The sequence below is a fragment of the Stegostoma tigrinum genome, chromosome 38 (assembly GCF_030684315.1).
Source record: "Stegostoma tigrinum isolate sSteTig4 chromosome 38, sSteTig4.hap1, whole genome shotgun sequence".
Classification (NCBI taxonomy): Eukaryota; Metazoa; Chordata; class Chondrichthyes; order Orectolobiformes; family Stegostomatidae; genus Stegostoma; species Stegostoma tigrinum.
Window position 1 is genome coordinate 10,417,977 of NC_081391.1, and position 14,246 is coordinate 10,432,222.

Here is a 14,246-nt window from a genome sequence, read left to right on the forward strand (position 1 = left end):
GACATCCTACCTGCATCTAACCTATTAGAATTTTGAGTTTCAATAAGATCCACTACACCCCCCATTCTTCTAAATTCCAATGAATGTGGTCCTAACTGACTCAAACTGTCCTCAACCTTTTCAGAGCATCCCATCCAGATCCAAGACCCCCTACCCTATCCCTGCACTTCCCATGGCTAACACACCTAGCCTGCACATCCATAGACTCTATGGGCAATTTAGCATGGCCAATCTGTCCTAACCTGTGCATCTTTGGGCTATGGGAGGAAACCAGAGCACCCAGAGAGGACCAATGCAGACAAGGGGGGGAACATGCAAATTCCACAAAGACTTTTACCCTAGGGTAGAATTGAACCTGCATCCCTGATGCTGTGAGGTAGTCGTGTTAACCACTGAGCCACAGTGCTTCCTCTGACCAGCAAATGTGTGGAAGATACTCTTAGGCCTGCCTGAAACTTGTTGGTCTTCCAGAGCAAGGAGTTGACACTGACTGAGCGTTGCAGACTGACACAATCCAAGGCCCAGGGCTTGGTGCTGAGGGACACATTAAAGCTTGGAGCAGTGGTTGTCAAGGTGCAGTGGGGAAAAATCATTTTCTGACATCTTCCTGCTGAAGGTAAATGGGGGTCCTTCCAGACACTGGGTCCTCCCAGTGCCTCAAATATGTGTAAATTGAATCTTACGTAAGCAAGATAAAGATTTTGGGTTGTCGGAACTGTCAGGACAGTCAAAACCAAATGTGTTTGCTCTCCATATACTGATGCTGTACGGCATTCATCCATTCTAGTAACTGTAAAGATTTTAATGAACAATATACATTTTTGAAAAACGAAGAGAACTTTTATCACACAAAGTGTAATGAGTATCTGGAACGGGTTGCCAAAGGTAGTGGTGGAAGTGAGCACAATTACATCACATTTAGACAGGTACAAGGGTGGGATAGATATAGAGGGATATGGACTGAATGCGGGAAAATGGGACTAGATTTACTGTGAAGACTGGGCAGCATGGACAAGCCGGGCCGAAGGGCCAGTATTTCTGCTGCGGACCTCCATGACTCCAAATAATCCGTCACAAAGTGGGCTTAAGTCTATTCGCCATGTGTTCAAAGTGTTATAGAACAGTCGCCCGATTGCTTTATCTTCAACACCCAGAGTATCAGTTGGTCTGCAGCTGGGTGCTGGATTTGCTGATGTGCTGGGTAATGATCCTGCATGTTGGCTAATGAGGGGATCACTCAAACACGAAAACAACCATTTTAATTATTGTTTTCTTAAGGAGTTGCTGCCCAGGCATTAAAAGAGCTAATTTTCATTGATTAAAGCATTTTCACGTTGGGATGGTTTGAACACATGCAGTTTATTTATTTATCAATTTTTGCTGTAATGAGACAGCTCAGTAAAGGGCTGAGTACATGCTACCTCAATTGTCAGTGTAAAACAGCGATAAAGGAAACACCTCACTGTCCTGTTTCTTTATGGTCTCAAAGCGCCTCGCGGTGTCAAAGATTCACCATGTGTGAGGTGCCAAATACATCGCTCGCAGTTGGCTGGCTATCCAATGCCACATCACCTCCTTATCATCAGGATTATTTTCAGCAACAGTGGGGGGGAGCATGTAAACAGGGTTCCCACCTCCAACTCTTCCTCCCAGTTATAAACAGTAAGAGCTGGTGAAGCTCACCAGGTCTGGCAGCCCCTGAGGAGAGAGAAACAGAGCTAATGTTTCCAGCCCAGTATGACTTTTCTTCACCCCGATTAAATGGGGTATTCAGGTGCTGAAATCAGGAGACTGCCCACTGCATGTATGTGAAGAATTCAGGCATGCAAACAACTCAAGGCAGATGGGTGGCGTCACCATTTTCTGCTCGGATCCACTGCCAGAGCGCAGACTCGCAACCTGTTCGAACTGGGCCCAGGGGCCAAGTAAATTGAGACAAGATCGAGGCCATGATGTTGGGCGAATTGGCCAACCGATCCTCTATCCCCTTCAACATCAGGACCTGAAGGTGCTGGGAATGCGTTGGGCCATGCACAAAAACTTCGGAGGAATATATCACCAAATGAGAGGCCGAAACTGGTCTTTTGGGGACATCATTTCCTCTCCATTGCAGGCAAAAACTTGGCCGTCAGGTGTGAGGCACTCTCCCTGCTGCTGTACGTGGCGCTGGTCTGGCCCATTCACCTCTGCAGTCAATCTTCCATTTCATCTGGAGGTCTAAGATGAACCATGTGCACAGGGGATTCCATGCACAAAGCTCTGGATAAGCAGGGGGGAAGAACATACCCAATGTCATCCTGATGGCCGCCATTGTGTGTGGCTGAATCAATCTGCGCGTAGACCCTCCGCACACAAACACCAAGTGTTGGAAAGGATGGGACTGGCCTCACTGCTGTGGAACACTCCAAGTAGATCGACTGTTCTCTATCACCCGTCCTTCGTGGAGAAATTTGTAAAGAGAAGCACCTTCGACCAGAAGTCCATCAGGATGTGGTCAGCACACAGTGTCCTCGAGATCCTGCAGGAAAAGGAGAGGGGGGATCCTTTTGGGTTGTTCCTGAGCAGACTGTCAACGTCAATTGGCAGAATGCCTCATCACAAGAACTTACCAACAAGCACTAAGACAAAGCTTGGCTAATGGTGAGAAGGGCACTAACTGTGAGGTCCTTTATGTATGACCAGCCTGTGTGTGCACCACATGCTGCCTTAGAAGCAGCTATAAGGGGATAGATGGGGGTAGGGTTGGTACAGACTGTCACACATTCCTTCAGGAAGGTGCCTTTGCAAAGGAAGTCTGGAGACAGGTTTTTGTCAAAGTTTACCCTGAGCAACTCTGAGACACAGGACTCTGCGCTCTACAGTCTGTTCCCAGAGACACACACCGATACAAACATCAACTGCACCAAGAGGACCATCAACTCGGAGAAACAAAGATACACCATGTGTGAGGTGCCAAATACATCGCACACAGTTGGCTGGCTATCCAATGTCACATCAGCTCTTTACCATCAGGATTATTTTCAGCAGCAGGGAGGCATGTAAACAGGGTTCCCACCTCCAACTCCTCCTCCCAGTTATAAAAAGTAAGAGCTAGAGAAGCTCACCAGGCCTGGCAGCCCCTGAGGAGAGAGAAACTGACCTAATGTTTCGAGTCCGGCATGACTTTTCTGCAGAAGCCACCCCAACGTTAACAAGATCAACATTACTTGAGGTTAGACATTCCATTCATCAGTCTAGTAATGGCAAGGAAGAAGCTGACCTTGAACCTGCTGGTGCATGTGTTCAAGCTTCGGCATCTTCTACCCAATGGTAGAGGTTGTAGGAGAGCATTACTGGGGTGGGAGGGGTCTTTGATGATGTTGGCAGCCTTTCGAGAGGTGAAAATGGAATCCATGGATCTGGAGTAGTTCTAGTGCAGATCTGAAGTCGTTTTGACAGTACAGATTCGATATGTCGAATGGCCTCTTCTGCATTGGGTGATTCTATGAGCAGCGATGGATAAATGGATCTTAGGAAGCATCATCAGGAAGGAAGGGCGGGAGGATTCCTTCTTCGGGCCATCAGCTGCAACCTTCCCAGATGATAATACCCGTCTCTTTCATCCTCCGCTGGCAATGCACACTCCCACTTCAACAATCTCCCTCCTCAACGGGGCCCAGTTTCTCCCTGCCCAAAATCCCTGATTTACCTGTTCCCAGGATCCATGTGCTCTGAGGATGGGTCACCAGATCCGAAACGTTAGCTCTGTTTACTCCCTCGCAGATGCTGCCAGACCTGCTGAGCTTTTCCAGCATTTTGTTTTTGTTCCAGGATCCATGGGACCACCTGCAGTTCCAGCAGTGGCCACTACCAAGGTGTGGAGCTGCTTTGACAGCAATGGGTTGGCAACTCCTCAAGGCAGGAAGACGGAGGAACTGAAAAGTCACTTTCATCTTGTTAAAACCACCCACAGCAGAGTAGGATTAGAATTAATTCTGCAGTCATTCTCCCTGTGTCTGCATGGGTTTCCTCCGGGTGCTCTGGTTTCCTTCCACAGTCCAAAGATGTGCAGGTTAGGGTGGATTGGCTGTGCTAAATTACCCCACAGTGTCCAGGGATGTGCAGGTTAGGGTGGATTGGCCATGCTAAATTGTCCCATAGTGCCCAGGGATGTGCAGGTTAGGGTGGGATTGGCCGTGCTAAATTGTCCCATAGTGTCCAGGGGTGTGCGGGTTAGGGTGGATTGGCCGTGCTAAATTGTCCCATAGTGTCCAGGGATGTGCAGGTTAGGGTGGGTTGGCCGTGTTAAATTGTCCCATAGTGCCCAGGGATGTGCAGGTTAGGGTGGATTGGCCGTGCTAAATTGTCCCATAGTGTCCAGGGGTGTGTGGGTTAGGGTGGATTGGCCGTGCTAAATTGTCCCATAGTGTCCAGGGGTGTGCGGGTTAGGGTGGATTGGCCGTGCTAAATTGTCCCATAGTGTCCAGGGGTGTGTGGGTTAGGGTGGGATTGGTCGTGCTAAATTGTCCCATAGTGCCCAGGGATGTGCAGGTTAGGGTGGATTGGCCGTGCTAAATTGTCCCATAGTGCCCAGGGATGTGCAGGTTAGGGTGGATTGGCCGTGCTAAATTGTCCCATAGTGTCCAGGGATGTGCAGGTTAGGGTGGGATTGGCCATGCTAAATTGTCCCATAGTGCCCAGGGATGTGCGGGTTAGGGTGGATTGGCCGTGCTAAATTGTCCCATAGTGTCCAGGGGTGTGCGGGTTAGGGTGGATTGGCCGTGCTAAATTGTCCCATAGTGTCCAGGGATGTGCAGGTTAGGGTGGATTGGCCGTGCTAAATTACCCCATAGTGCCCGGGGATGTGCAGGTTAGGGTGGATTGGCCGTGCTATATAGTCCATAGTATTCAGGAATGTCTGGGTTAGGGTGGATTAACCATGGGAAGTGCACGGTTACAGGGGTAGGGTAGGGATGTAGGTCTGGGTGGGATGCTCTTCGGAGGATTGGTGTAGATTCAATGGGCTGAAGAGCCTGATTACATACTGTCGGGATTCTAAAACAAAAAAATAAAATTAGAATTAGGTTTCTTGTCGCATGCATGCAAACGAGTACAGTTTAGAATCTTCCACTTGCTGCATCGTCTCAGGTACAAAGATAACTGGAAGCAGAACCTTAAGTACAAGCTCATAGGGGGAAAAAATAGAGAAATAAAGAAATAAAAAGAAGTCCAGCATTACAGCTCAGAGGAATAAATTATAAAAAGTAAAGAAGTAAAAAGTTCAGAATGACAGTCTTTACAACCCAGCCCATGTGAGTATCTAGCCTGTATTATTGCAGCGGGGTAGACTTGGCTTCGGCCAATCAGTTTCTCATTTAGTTTTCAGTTAAGTGGGGATTTGGTTTTGTCCTGGGGTTACGATGAGGTGTTGATCATATCACCACCCCATTCAATGCAACCCAAAATCCCAATTATAGGGAAGAGGAATTATTGTTATGTGCATCGATTGCGAAAGAATGAGTTTTAGTTCTCCTTAGAACACAGAGCTCTATGAAAGGAATTGATTGAGACATTACTGCCATCAAAAACTAGACAGAGCAAAATAAAGAGAAATGCAAGGGTTGATAGCTAGAGAGCGTATTTACAAAATTAACATGAAGCTAGCACTCATTTTCTAAGCATTTAGAGTTCGGAATACACTGATGGATGGCCCTCAAAAGTGACTTTGATAAACATGTTACTTCTTTACTTAAAGTTTAAGAATAAAGGATAAGCCATTCAGGTCTGAGATGAGGAAGGCTTTCTTCACTCAGAGAGTTGTGAACCTGTGGAATTTTCTACCACAGAAAGCTGTCAGGGCCAGTTTGTAAGATATATTTTAGGGGGAGCTGGACGTGGGAGCTCAAGGGGCCAAGGGATTTTGGAGAGAAAGGGGGAGTGGGATACTGAGATTGCACATTCAGCCAGGATCATATTGTGGTTCAAAAGGCCGAATGGCCTACTCTTGGATCTATTTTCTATATTTTTAAATGCATAAAGAATGTTTGACATAATTCTTTGAAACATTTTCAATGCTGACATTATCCTGAACGGCAAAAACCTCGATCACCTGAACAGAGCGATTCAGGCTATGACTTGTGATAAATAGTGATGGACCAGAACCATGGTTAGCATCTGCATTCCTTTCAGACACCTTTGCCAAGCCTTCATCTCCTGAGAATTGCTTGCCTCGTGCAATATCAATATTTTCATCATACATCAATATTTTCCTGTGTTAAGATCCTCCAGTTGACTTGATATTATTTATACAGCACGGAAGCATCCCATCCAACCTCATCCCTCTACCCTATCATATCATTCCATGGCTAACCTAATCAGCCTTGGACACTATGGGCAATTTCCCATGGCCAATCCACCCTAACCTGCACATCTTTGGACTGTGGAAGAAACTGAAGTACCCAGAGGAAATCCACGCAGACACAAGGAGAATGTGCAAACTCCACGCAGACAGTTGCCCGAGTCTGGGATTGAACCAGCATTCCTAGTGCTGAGAAGTAACAGTGCTAGCCACTGAGCCACTGTGAATGGCTTTGTTCTCTAATCCAATGCCCACAACTTTTCCCACACACCAGTGTACCTGCGTAGTGCAGTCTGAATGCCTTTGCAATCTCTGTGCCTTCATTTACTGAGCTGCCTTGGACTTTTTTTCTAGTTCTTCTCAAGTTCTACAGTTTGGTTCAGGACTGACTTTCCAATCTTCCTTAATTGTTTTGAAGAGAATTCTGGGTCTTTAATTGCTGGCACCATGTTATGTACTTGGCAAGTTGATCCAGAAGAGAAGAGTGAGTCTTTGATAGGTTTAAACAATATCTAGCTCACATTGCTGAAAAAAGGCAGGTTTTGTCGAAGGTTTTCAACTTGAGCTCATCAGGACAATTCACAAGAATACCAATTAAAGGGAAAGCCAACATTTTTACTGTAGGAGAGCAAGGTGTGGAGCTGAATGAACACAGCAGACGAGGAGCAGGAAAGCTTATATTTTGGATCTGGACCCTTCCTCAGGAAAGGAGGGTCCAGACCTGAAACGTCAGCTTTCCTGCTCACCTGATGCTTCCTGGCCTGCTGTGTTTATCCAGCTCCACACTTTGTTATCTCAGACTCCAGCATCTGCAGTTCCTACCATCTCTGAGTGAGTTTTTACGGTAGGAGCTGTACTACAGGTATTTCTGCTATGTTCCGTTAACACAAACTGGTTATATCCTGATTGATGAATAGTGGACATTGTTTGGATAATGCAAATTTTCTAATGTATAGTAGAGCAATTGTTTGGTAGTTACCGCAGGTTCCTACAAGCTCTGACTGGGATCTGAACTCTGGAACAGTCGCTGTAGAAAGGGTGGTGATGAAGGCATTCAGGATGCATGACTTTATTGGTTACAGCATTGAGTATAGGAGTTGGGACATCATGTTGTGGCTGTAAGAGGAAACATCAGTGAGATTACTTTTAGAACATTGCGTGCAATTCTGGTTGCCCTGTTACAGGAAGGATGTTGTTAAGGTAGAAAGTTACGGAAAATACTTTCAAGAACGTTGTCGGGACTGGAGGATTTGTGTCCTAAGGACATGATAAATAGGCTGGGCTGTTTCAACTGGAGCGTCGGAGGCTGAGGGGTAGCCTTAGAGATGTTTATAAAATTATGAGGGGCATGAATCGGGTTAATGGGCAAGATCTTTTCCCCAAGACAGAGGAGTCCAAAACTAGAGGGTATAAATTTAAGCTGAGATGGGAAGGATTTAATAGGGGCAGGTTTCTCACACAGAGGGTGGCACGTGTATGGAATGATCTGCCAGAGGGAATGGTGGAGGAAAGGTTCAGAGGGATATGAACCAGACAAACGGGACTAGTTCAGTTTGGGAAACTAGTTTGGCATTGATGAGTTCGGCCAAAGGGCCACGTTTGCGTGTTTAACACCTCAAGAGTGCCACTCAACCATCTGTGCAACTTCACCCCCAGCTGCTCAGACAGAGGAAGAGGAACTCGGTAGATGAGCTGGTTTAATCAAAGGGAAGTACCTTCGGCATTAATACAGGGACATTTCTTTCACAACTCAATTCAAATGGCATCCTGTCACCTACATCTCATTAATATTCCAATTTAATGAGAGCAGAACATTCTTAATGAAGCATAATTTGAATAACACTGTGATAATTTTAAATATTGCTCTTTCTGTCAGAACAGTTGAAGAGTCATTTGTTAAGGAGGTAATTTTCATCAACTATGATTTTTCTTCTTTCTTTTTAAAGGTCAAATCTCATTGATGAGATTTTTACCTAATTGAGTTTCTGGATTGATTTTTATTATAACGATAATTTTCATTACTTTGATTTTTTTTATCCAAATGTTGTCATCTCTAATTGTCGCAATAAAGCAGATTATTTTTATAAATATTCATTTCCGATACTGTGTTTTTGCCGGTAGTGTGCTGAGAGGAGCATAGTTCGTACTTTTACATAAGACCTGGACACTGTGGCAACATTTTGTGGAATGATTTAAGAATGACACAGTCTCCAGGTAGCCATGAAGCAGTGTTGCGCAGAAATCTCGGATTAATTAACCTTGTTCCACGCAAGATTCAATTGATACAGGGATCAGGTGTAGTAGTGGAAGGTGACATGGTGGTTCAGTGGTTAACACTGCTGCTTTATGGTACCAGGGACCTGGGTTCAACACCACCCTTAGGTGACTGTCTGTGTGGAGTTTGCACATTCTTCCTGTGTCTACATGGGTTTCCTCAAGGTGCCTGGAGGAAACCCCACAGCCCAAAGATGTACCAGTTAGGCAGATTGACCAGGAATGTGCAAACCAGGTGGGTTAGCCTGGGGAAATGTGTCTGGCTGGTCTTTACAGAGTGCAACTTTGATGGGCCAAATGGCCTTTTTCTGCTCTGTAGGAATTCTATAACCTCATTAAAGGACACAGTCGTCATGAGGGACTGAATTTTATTTCCTTTATTCATTCACACAATGTGGGCATTGCCCTTCCCTAATTACCCAGAGGGTAATCTTTTAAGAGTCATTGCTGCGGGTCTGGAGTCACATGTAGGCCAGACCAGGTAAGGACGGCAGTTTCATTCCCTAATGGACATTAGTGAACCAGATGGGTTTTCCCAACAATAGACAATGGATTCACGGTTATTATTCAACTTTTAATTCCAGACATTTATTGAATTCAGATTCCACCACCTGCTGTGGCAGGATTTGAGCCCGGGTTCTCTGGATTAACGGTCCAGCGACAATTTATCTAGGCTATCGCCTTTCCACTCATACTCCTGCTTGTAGTTCTTCTTTTCTAAGTTGGAAAAGTAGTCTTATCAAACTTATTAAGTAGTTGATGGCCGTGTTTGGGTCAGCTGTCTCGATGCTGGATAATAAACAACTGATTGAAATTTCTCACCAGAACGGTTCGAAAGAGAGAGCATTTTGGTAGCTCGCACCTGTCCTTGAGCCTTCCCCTAACAGCGACCTGTGGTTGGGAGTAATCACACTTCATGCAGTAATGTGTGACCCACACTCCAATGTGTGAAGCTGACTTACGCAGCTGAATGACCTAATTCTTCTATCTTATTGAGGACAACTATAAAAAGAGGAGATGAAGAGAGGGCATCTTATCAGGAGCCATAGAGATCCAGATTGATTGCCACGAGATATGTACATTATCACATAGTTCAGTTTGCAAATGCTCAGTGACCATACCTAGAGCTAGAGATAAATTCTCATGAATCTATTCTTTTTTACAAATTTATTCATGGGATGTGGGTGTTGATGGCTAGGTTAGTATTTATAGTCCATGTCAAATTGCTTATCTTACAGTATCCTTTATACAATTACCCTTCAACCATAGGCAATTGCCCCTTTCAGTCCACTTCGCACTCCCACCCCCCCAGCCCAGCCAGGCCCCATACTAACAATTCCCTTGTCTTTGGGAGACTAGTTTCCGACAGCATTCTCAAATCTCAGAGGAGATATGTGTGTACTCATGACCCATCTCGTGACAGTCAAACTGACTGACATCTCCTAATTACCCACACAGAGACCTGAGTGTAGCAGCGATGGAGGATAGTCAAGGAGTCAGTGATCCAAAGGAGTAGGCTTCAGGCCTAGAATGATCATAGTGTCTTGAAAAGGCAAGGAATAGAAGTGAAATTCTCACTCTGCTGTCTATCTCTAGCAAGATGGTGGAGACTGCAGGTTCAGTTATATTCAGGCTTTTGGCCTGCCTACTCCCTTTTGCCTGATGGGCGCATCTTTCTTCCCTATTATTATTCCTTCTTTTCATTATTATTTTTTGATTTCGCCTTTTGTTACTAAATTAATCTTTTCTTCTTTCTCCGACTGAGGTGTGACAGTTTCGGTTGGTCAGCTCTGAGTCCTCGGCGGTTTTGACAGGCCCCCAGTCCTTGGCAGTTTCACCAGGCCCCTAGTCCTTAGTGGTTTCGACAGGTCCCCAGTCCTAAGCAGTTTTGACAGGCCCCAGTCCTCGATGGTTTCAACAGACCCCTAGTCCTTGGTGGTTTCGACAAGCCCCCAGCCTTCAGTGGTTTTGACAGGGCCCCAACTCTCGGCAGTTTTGACAGGCCCCCAGCCCTCGGCAGTTTTGACAGGCCCCCAGTCCTTGGTGGTTTCGACAAGCCAATAGACAATAGACAATAGGTGCAGGAGTAGGCCATTCGGCCCTTCGAGCCAGCACCGCCATTCATTATGATCATGGCTGATCATCCACAATCAGTATCCTGTTCCTGCCTTATCCCCGTAACCCTTGATTCCACTATCATTAAAAGCTCTATCTATCTCTTTCTTGAAAGTATCCAGAGACTTGGCCTCCACTGCCTTCTGGGGCAGAGCATTCCATATATCCACCACTCTCTGGGTGAAGACGTTTTTCCTCAACTTTGTTCTAAATGGCCTACCCCTTATTTTTAAACTGTGTCCTCTGGTTCTGGACTCCCGCATCAGCGGAAACATGCTTCCTGCCTCCTGAGTGTCCAATCCCTTAATAATGTTATACGTCTCAATCAGATCCCCTCTCATCCTCCTAAACTCAAGTGTATACAAGCCCAGTCGCTCCAATCTTTCAACATATGATAGTCCCGCCATTCCAGGAATTGACCTCGTGAACCTACGCTGCACTCCCTCAATAGCAAGAATATCCTTCCTCAAATTTGGAGACCAAAACTGCACACAATACTCCAGGTACGGTCTCCCCGGGGCCCTGTACAGCTGCAGAAGGATCTCTTTGCTCCTATACTCAATTCCTCTTGTTATGAAGGCCAGCATGCTATTAGCTTTCTTCACTGCCTGCTGTACCTGCATGCTTGCTTTCATTGACTGATGTGCAAGAACACCTAGATCTTGTTGTACATCCCCTTTACCTAACTTGACTCCATTTAGATAGTAACCTGCCTTCCTGTTCTTGCCACCAAAGTGTATAACCGCACATTTATCCACATTAAACCGCATCTGCCATGCATCCGTCCACTCACCTAGCCTGTCCAAGTCACTCTGTATTCTCATAACATCCTCCTCACATTTCACACTGCCACCCAGCTTTGTGTCATCAGCAAATTTGCTAATATTACTTTTAATGCCTTCGTCCAAATCATTAATGTGTATTGTAAACAGCTGCGGTCCCAGCACTGAACCTTGCGGTACCCTCCTGGTCACCGCCTGCCATTCCGATAGGAACTGTTTATCACTACTCTTTGCTTCCTGTCAGCCAGCCAATTCCAAGCCCCAGTCCTAAGCAGTTTTGACTGGCCCCATTCCTCGATGGTTTTGACAGGCCCCCAGTCCTCAGCGGTTTCAACAGGTCCCTAGTCCTCGGTGGTAGCCAGTTCGTGAAACCAAGAGGCTGTGGAATGAACAAAAAAAGTGATATTTGTCTTAATTTTGTCTCATCTTTTATATATATAATTTATGTAATTAAATGACACCACTTTTATGGTGACTTGTACACATTTTACTACAGTTTAGTAAATAGAAATAACAATAAATTTCCATCTAAAATTTTGATCGATCTGCCTTGTTCGCTGGTCTAGGGGTGGGTATATTTATTATTCGGTAGGTTATGGTATCATTTCAACACTTGCTGGAATGTGGGGTTGCTGAGAGGCAGTGAAATGCATCTCAGGTTCTCCATGAGGAACTTCACTGCCAATGGACAACAGAATGAACCAAAGGAGAGTGAACAGGAAACATCTTCAACACTGCAACCTCACAACGCCAGGGGCCTGGGTTCAATTCCAGCCTCGGGCAACTGTCAGAAGTTTGCACGTTCTCCCCCTGTCTGTGTGGGTTTCCTCCGGGTGCTCCGGTTTTCTCCCAAAGTCCAAAATTGTGCAGGTTAGGGTGGATTGGCCATGCTAAATTGTGCCATAGTGTCCAGGGATGTGCATGTTAGAGTGCGTTGGCCATGCTAAATTGTCGATAATAACCAGTGATGTGCAGGCTAGGTGGGTTAGCTGTGTTTAAAAACCCTATGCAGTGTAAGGGATTGGGGTGGGTCTGGGTGGGATGGTCTTCAGAAGGTCAGTAAGGGTCTGATAGGCTGAATGGCCTCTTTCTGCACTGACGGGATTCTATGATTCTATGATTTATGGTACTCTGATTTATAGAGCTGCTAGAAAAGACGGGCAACCTCTGTCATTAAGAAAGGACTGAAGATTCTTGGTCACTCTGTCCAGTGCTTCTTTGGGGAAGGCTGTATCCTCAATCCTTAGGAGGTTTTGCTGCAGATAGTCACTCAGTGTGACCTTGCAGCTCTGAACAAATCTGTCACAAAATCTTTTGCCTCCATCAAAATGTATCTCTGCTGCATCAGTCAGAGTTTGGGAGGAAGATATTTTGTAAATCTTCTGCAAGCTTCTCATTTTCAGCCTGTGAAGCTTGAGGTAAGACCTTGAAGAAGCCCTGAAGCAGTGTTTGAGAGGTGATTTGAGCAGAAGATGAATTTTATTTAAGTAATTTTTTTCGTTCTTTTTGTAAGTCTGGCTCCGGATTGTGGTGACACAGCCCTCTTTCACTTTATCTCTCTAGATATAGGTGACAATAAAATCATTCACTCATTCTTTGATTCATTAATCCAGACTTTCGAAGTCCAATTAGTGATAATGGGAACTGCAGATGCTGGAGAATCCGAGGTAACAAAGTGTGGAGCTGGATGAGTACAGCAGGCCAAGCAGCATCTTAGGAGCACAAAATCTGATGTTTCGGGCCTAGGACCTTCATTCTTTCTGATGAAGGGTCCAGGGCGGAAACGTCAGCCTTCCTGCTCTTAAGATGCTGCCTGGCCTGCTGTGTTCATCCAACTCCACACTTGGTTATCTCAATGCCCAATTCGTGTCAGTTTTCATCTTTTAGCCAAAACAATTTCCCACAATCCCTAACTGAAAGAAAATCGATGTGTATTTTCAAGCACCTGGTATGAGTGTGCTTGAAACTCCCATTGTTGAAATATGTACAAGTAGTTTTCTGGACAGATCGTACCAATTTTCTTGCCCTTGAGAAAATAAACGGTTAATCAGTTCAGAGCAGCAAAATTGAACAGATGTCTTGTTACTCCGGATTAAGACTAAATGAAAACAGAGAATTAGTACATGACAGAAACGCTTGACAAATGGCAGAGACAAGCCTAGTATTCACCTGACAATATGGAAATGTTGTCCTCATTATTTCACAATTCAATGCCCTCACCAAAATAAACAGGAAAATTCCAACACAGTCAACTCCTGGCCCATCGGTCTCCTCTCAATCATCAGTAAAGGAAAGGGTTTAGTGAAATAACTAATAACCCATCACCAAGGCAACTTTTATTTACTTGTGCACAATTCACAGGCCATCATCATCCAGTGCAGAGTCTGTCCCTGAAGTCAGGAGATTCTGAGTCTAATATTTTGTTTTTTTTTTGGCAGTTTGTTTTTCTTTTACTTGTGCACAATTCACAGGTTGTACCTCAGACTCAACCCAGGAAGTCAGGAGATTTTGAATCCACAGTTTATATATTCTTTTCTTTCTTTAAATACCCTCAACCTACTGCCATCCAGCAAGTTACGCTCATCTTCGTCAGCAACTGTATGTGTGTGTGTGCATGCATGTGTGTGTGTAAGAGTGTGGGTGCATGCGTGTGTGTGTGTGTGTATGTGTTGGGGTGTGTCTGTGTGTGCCTCTGTGTGTGTGAGAGTGTGTGTGCATGTGTGAGTGTGAGAGTGTGC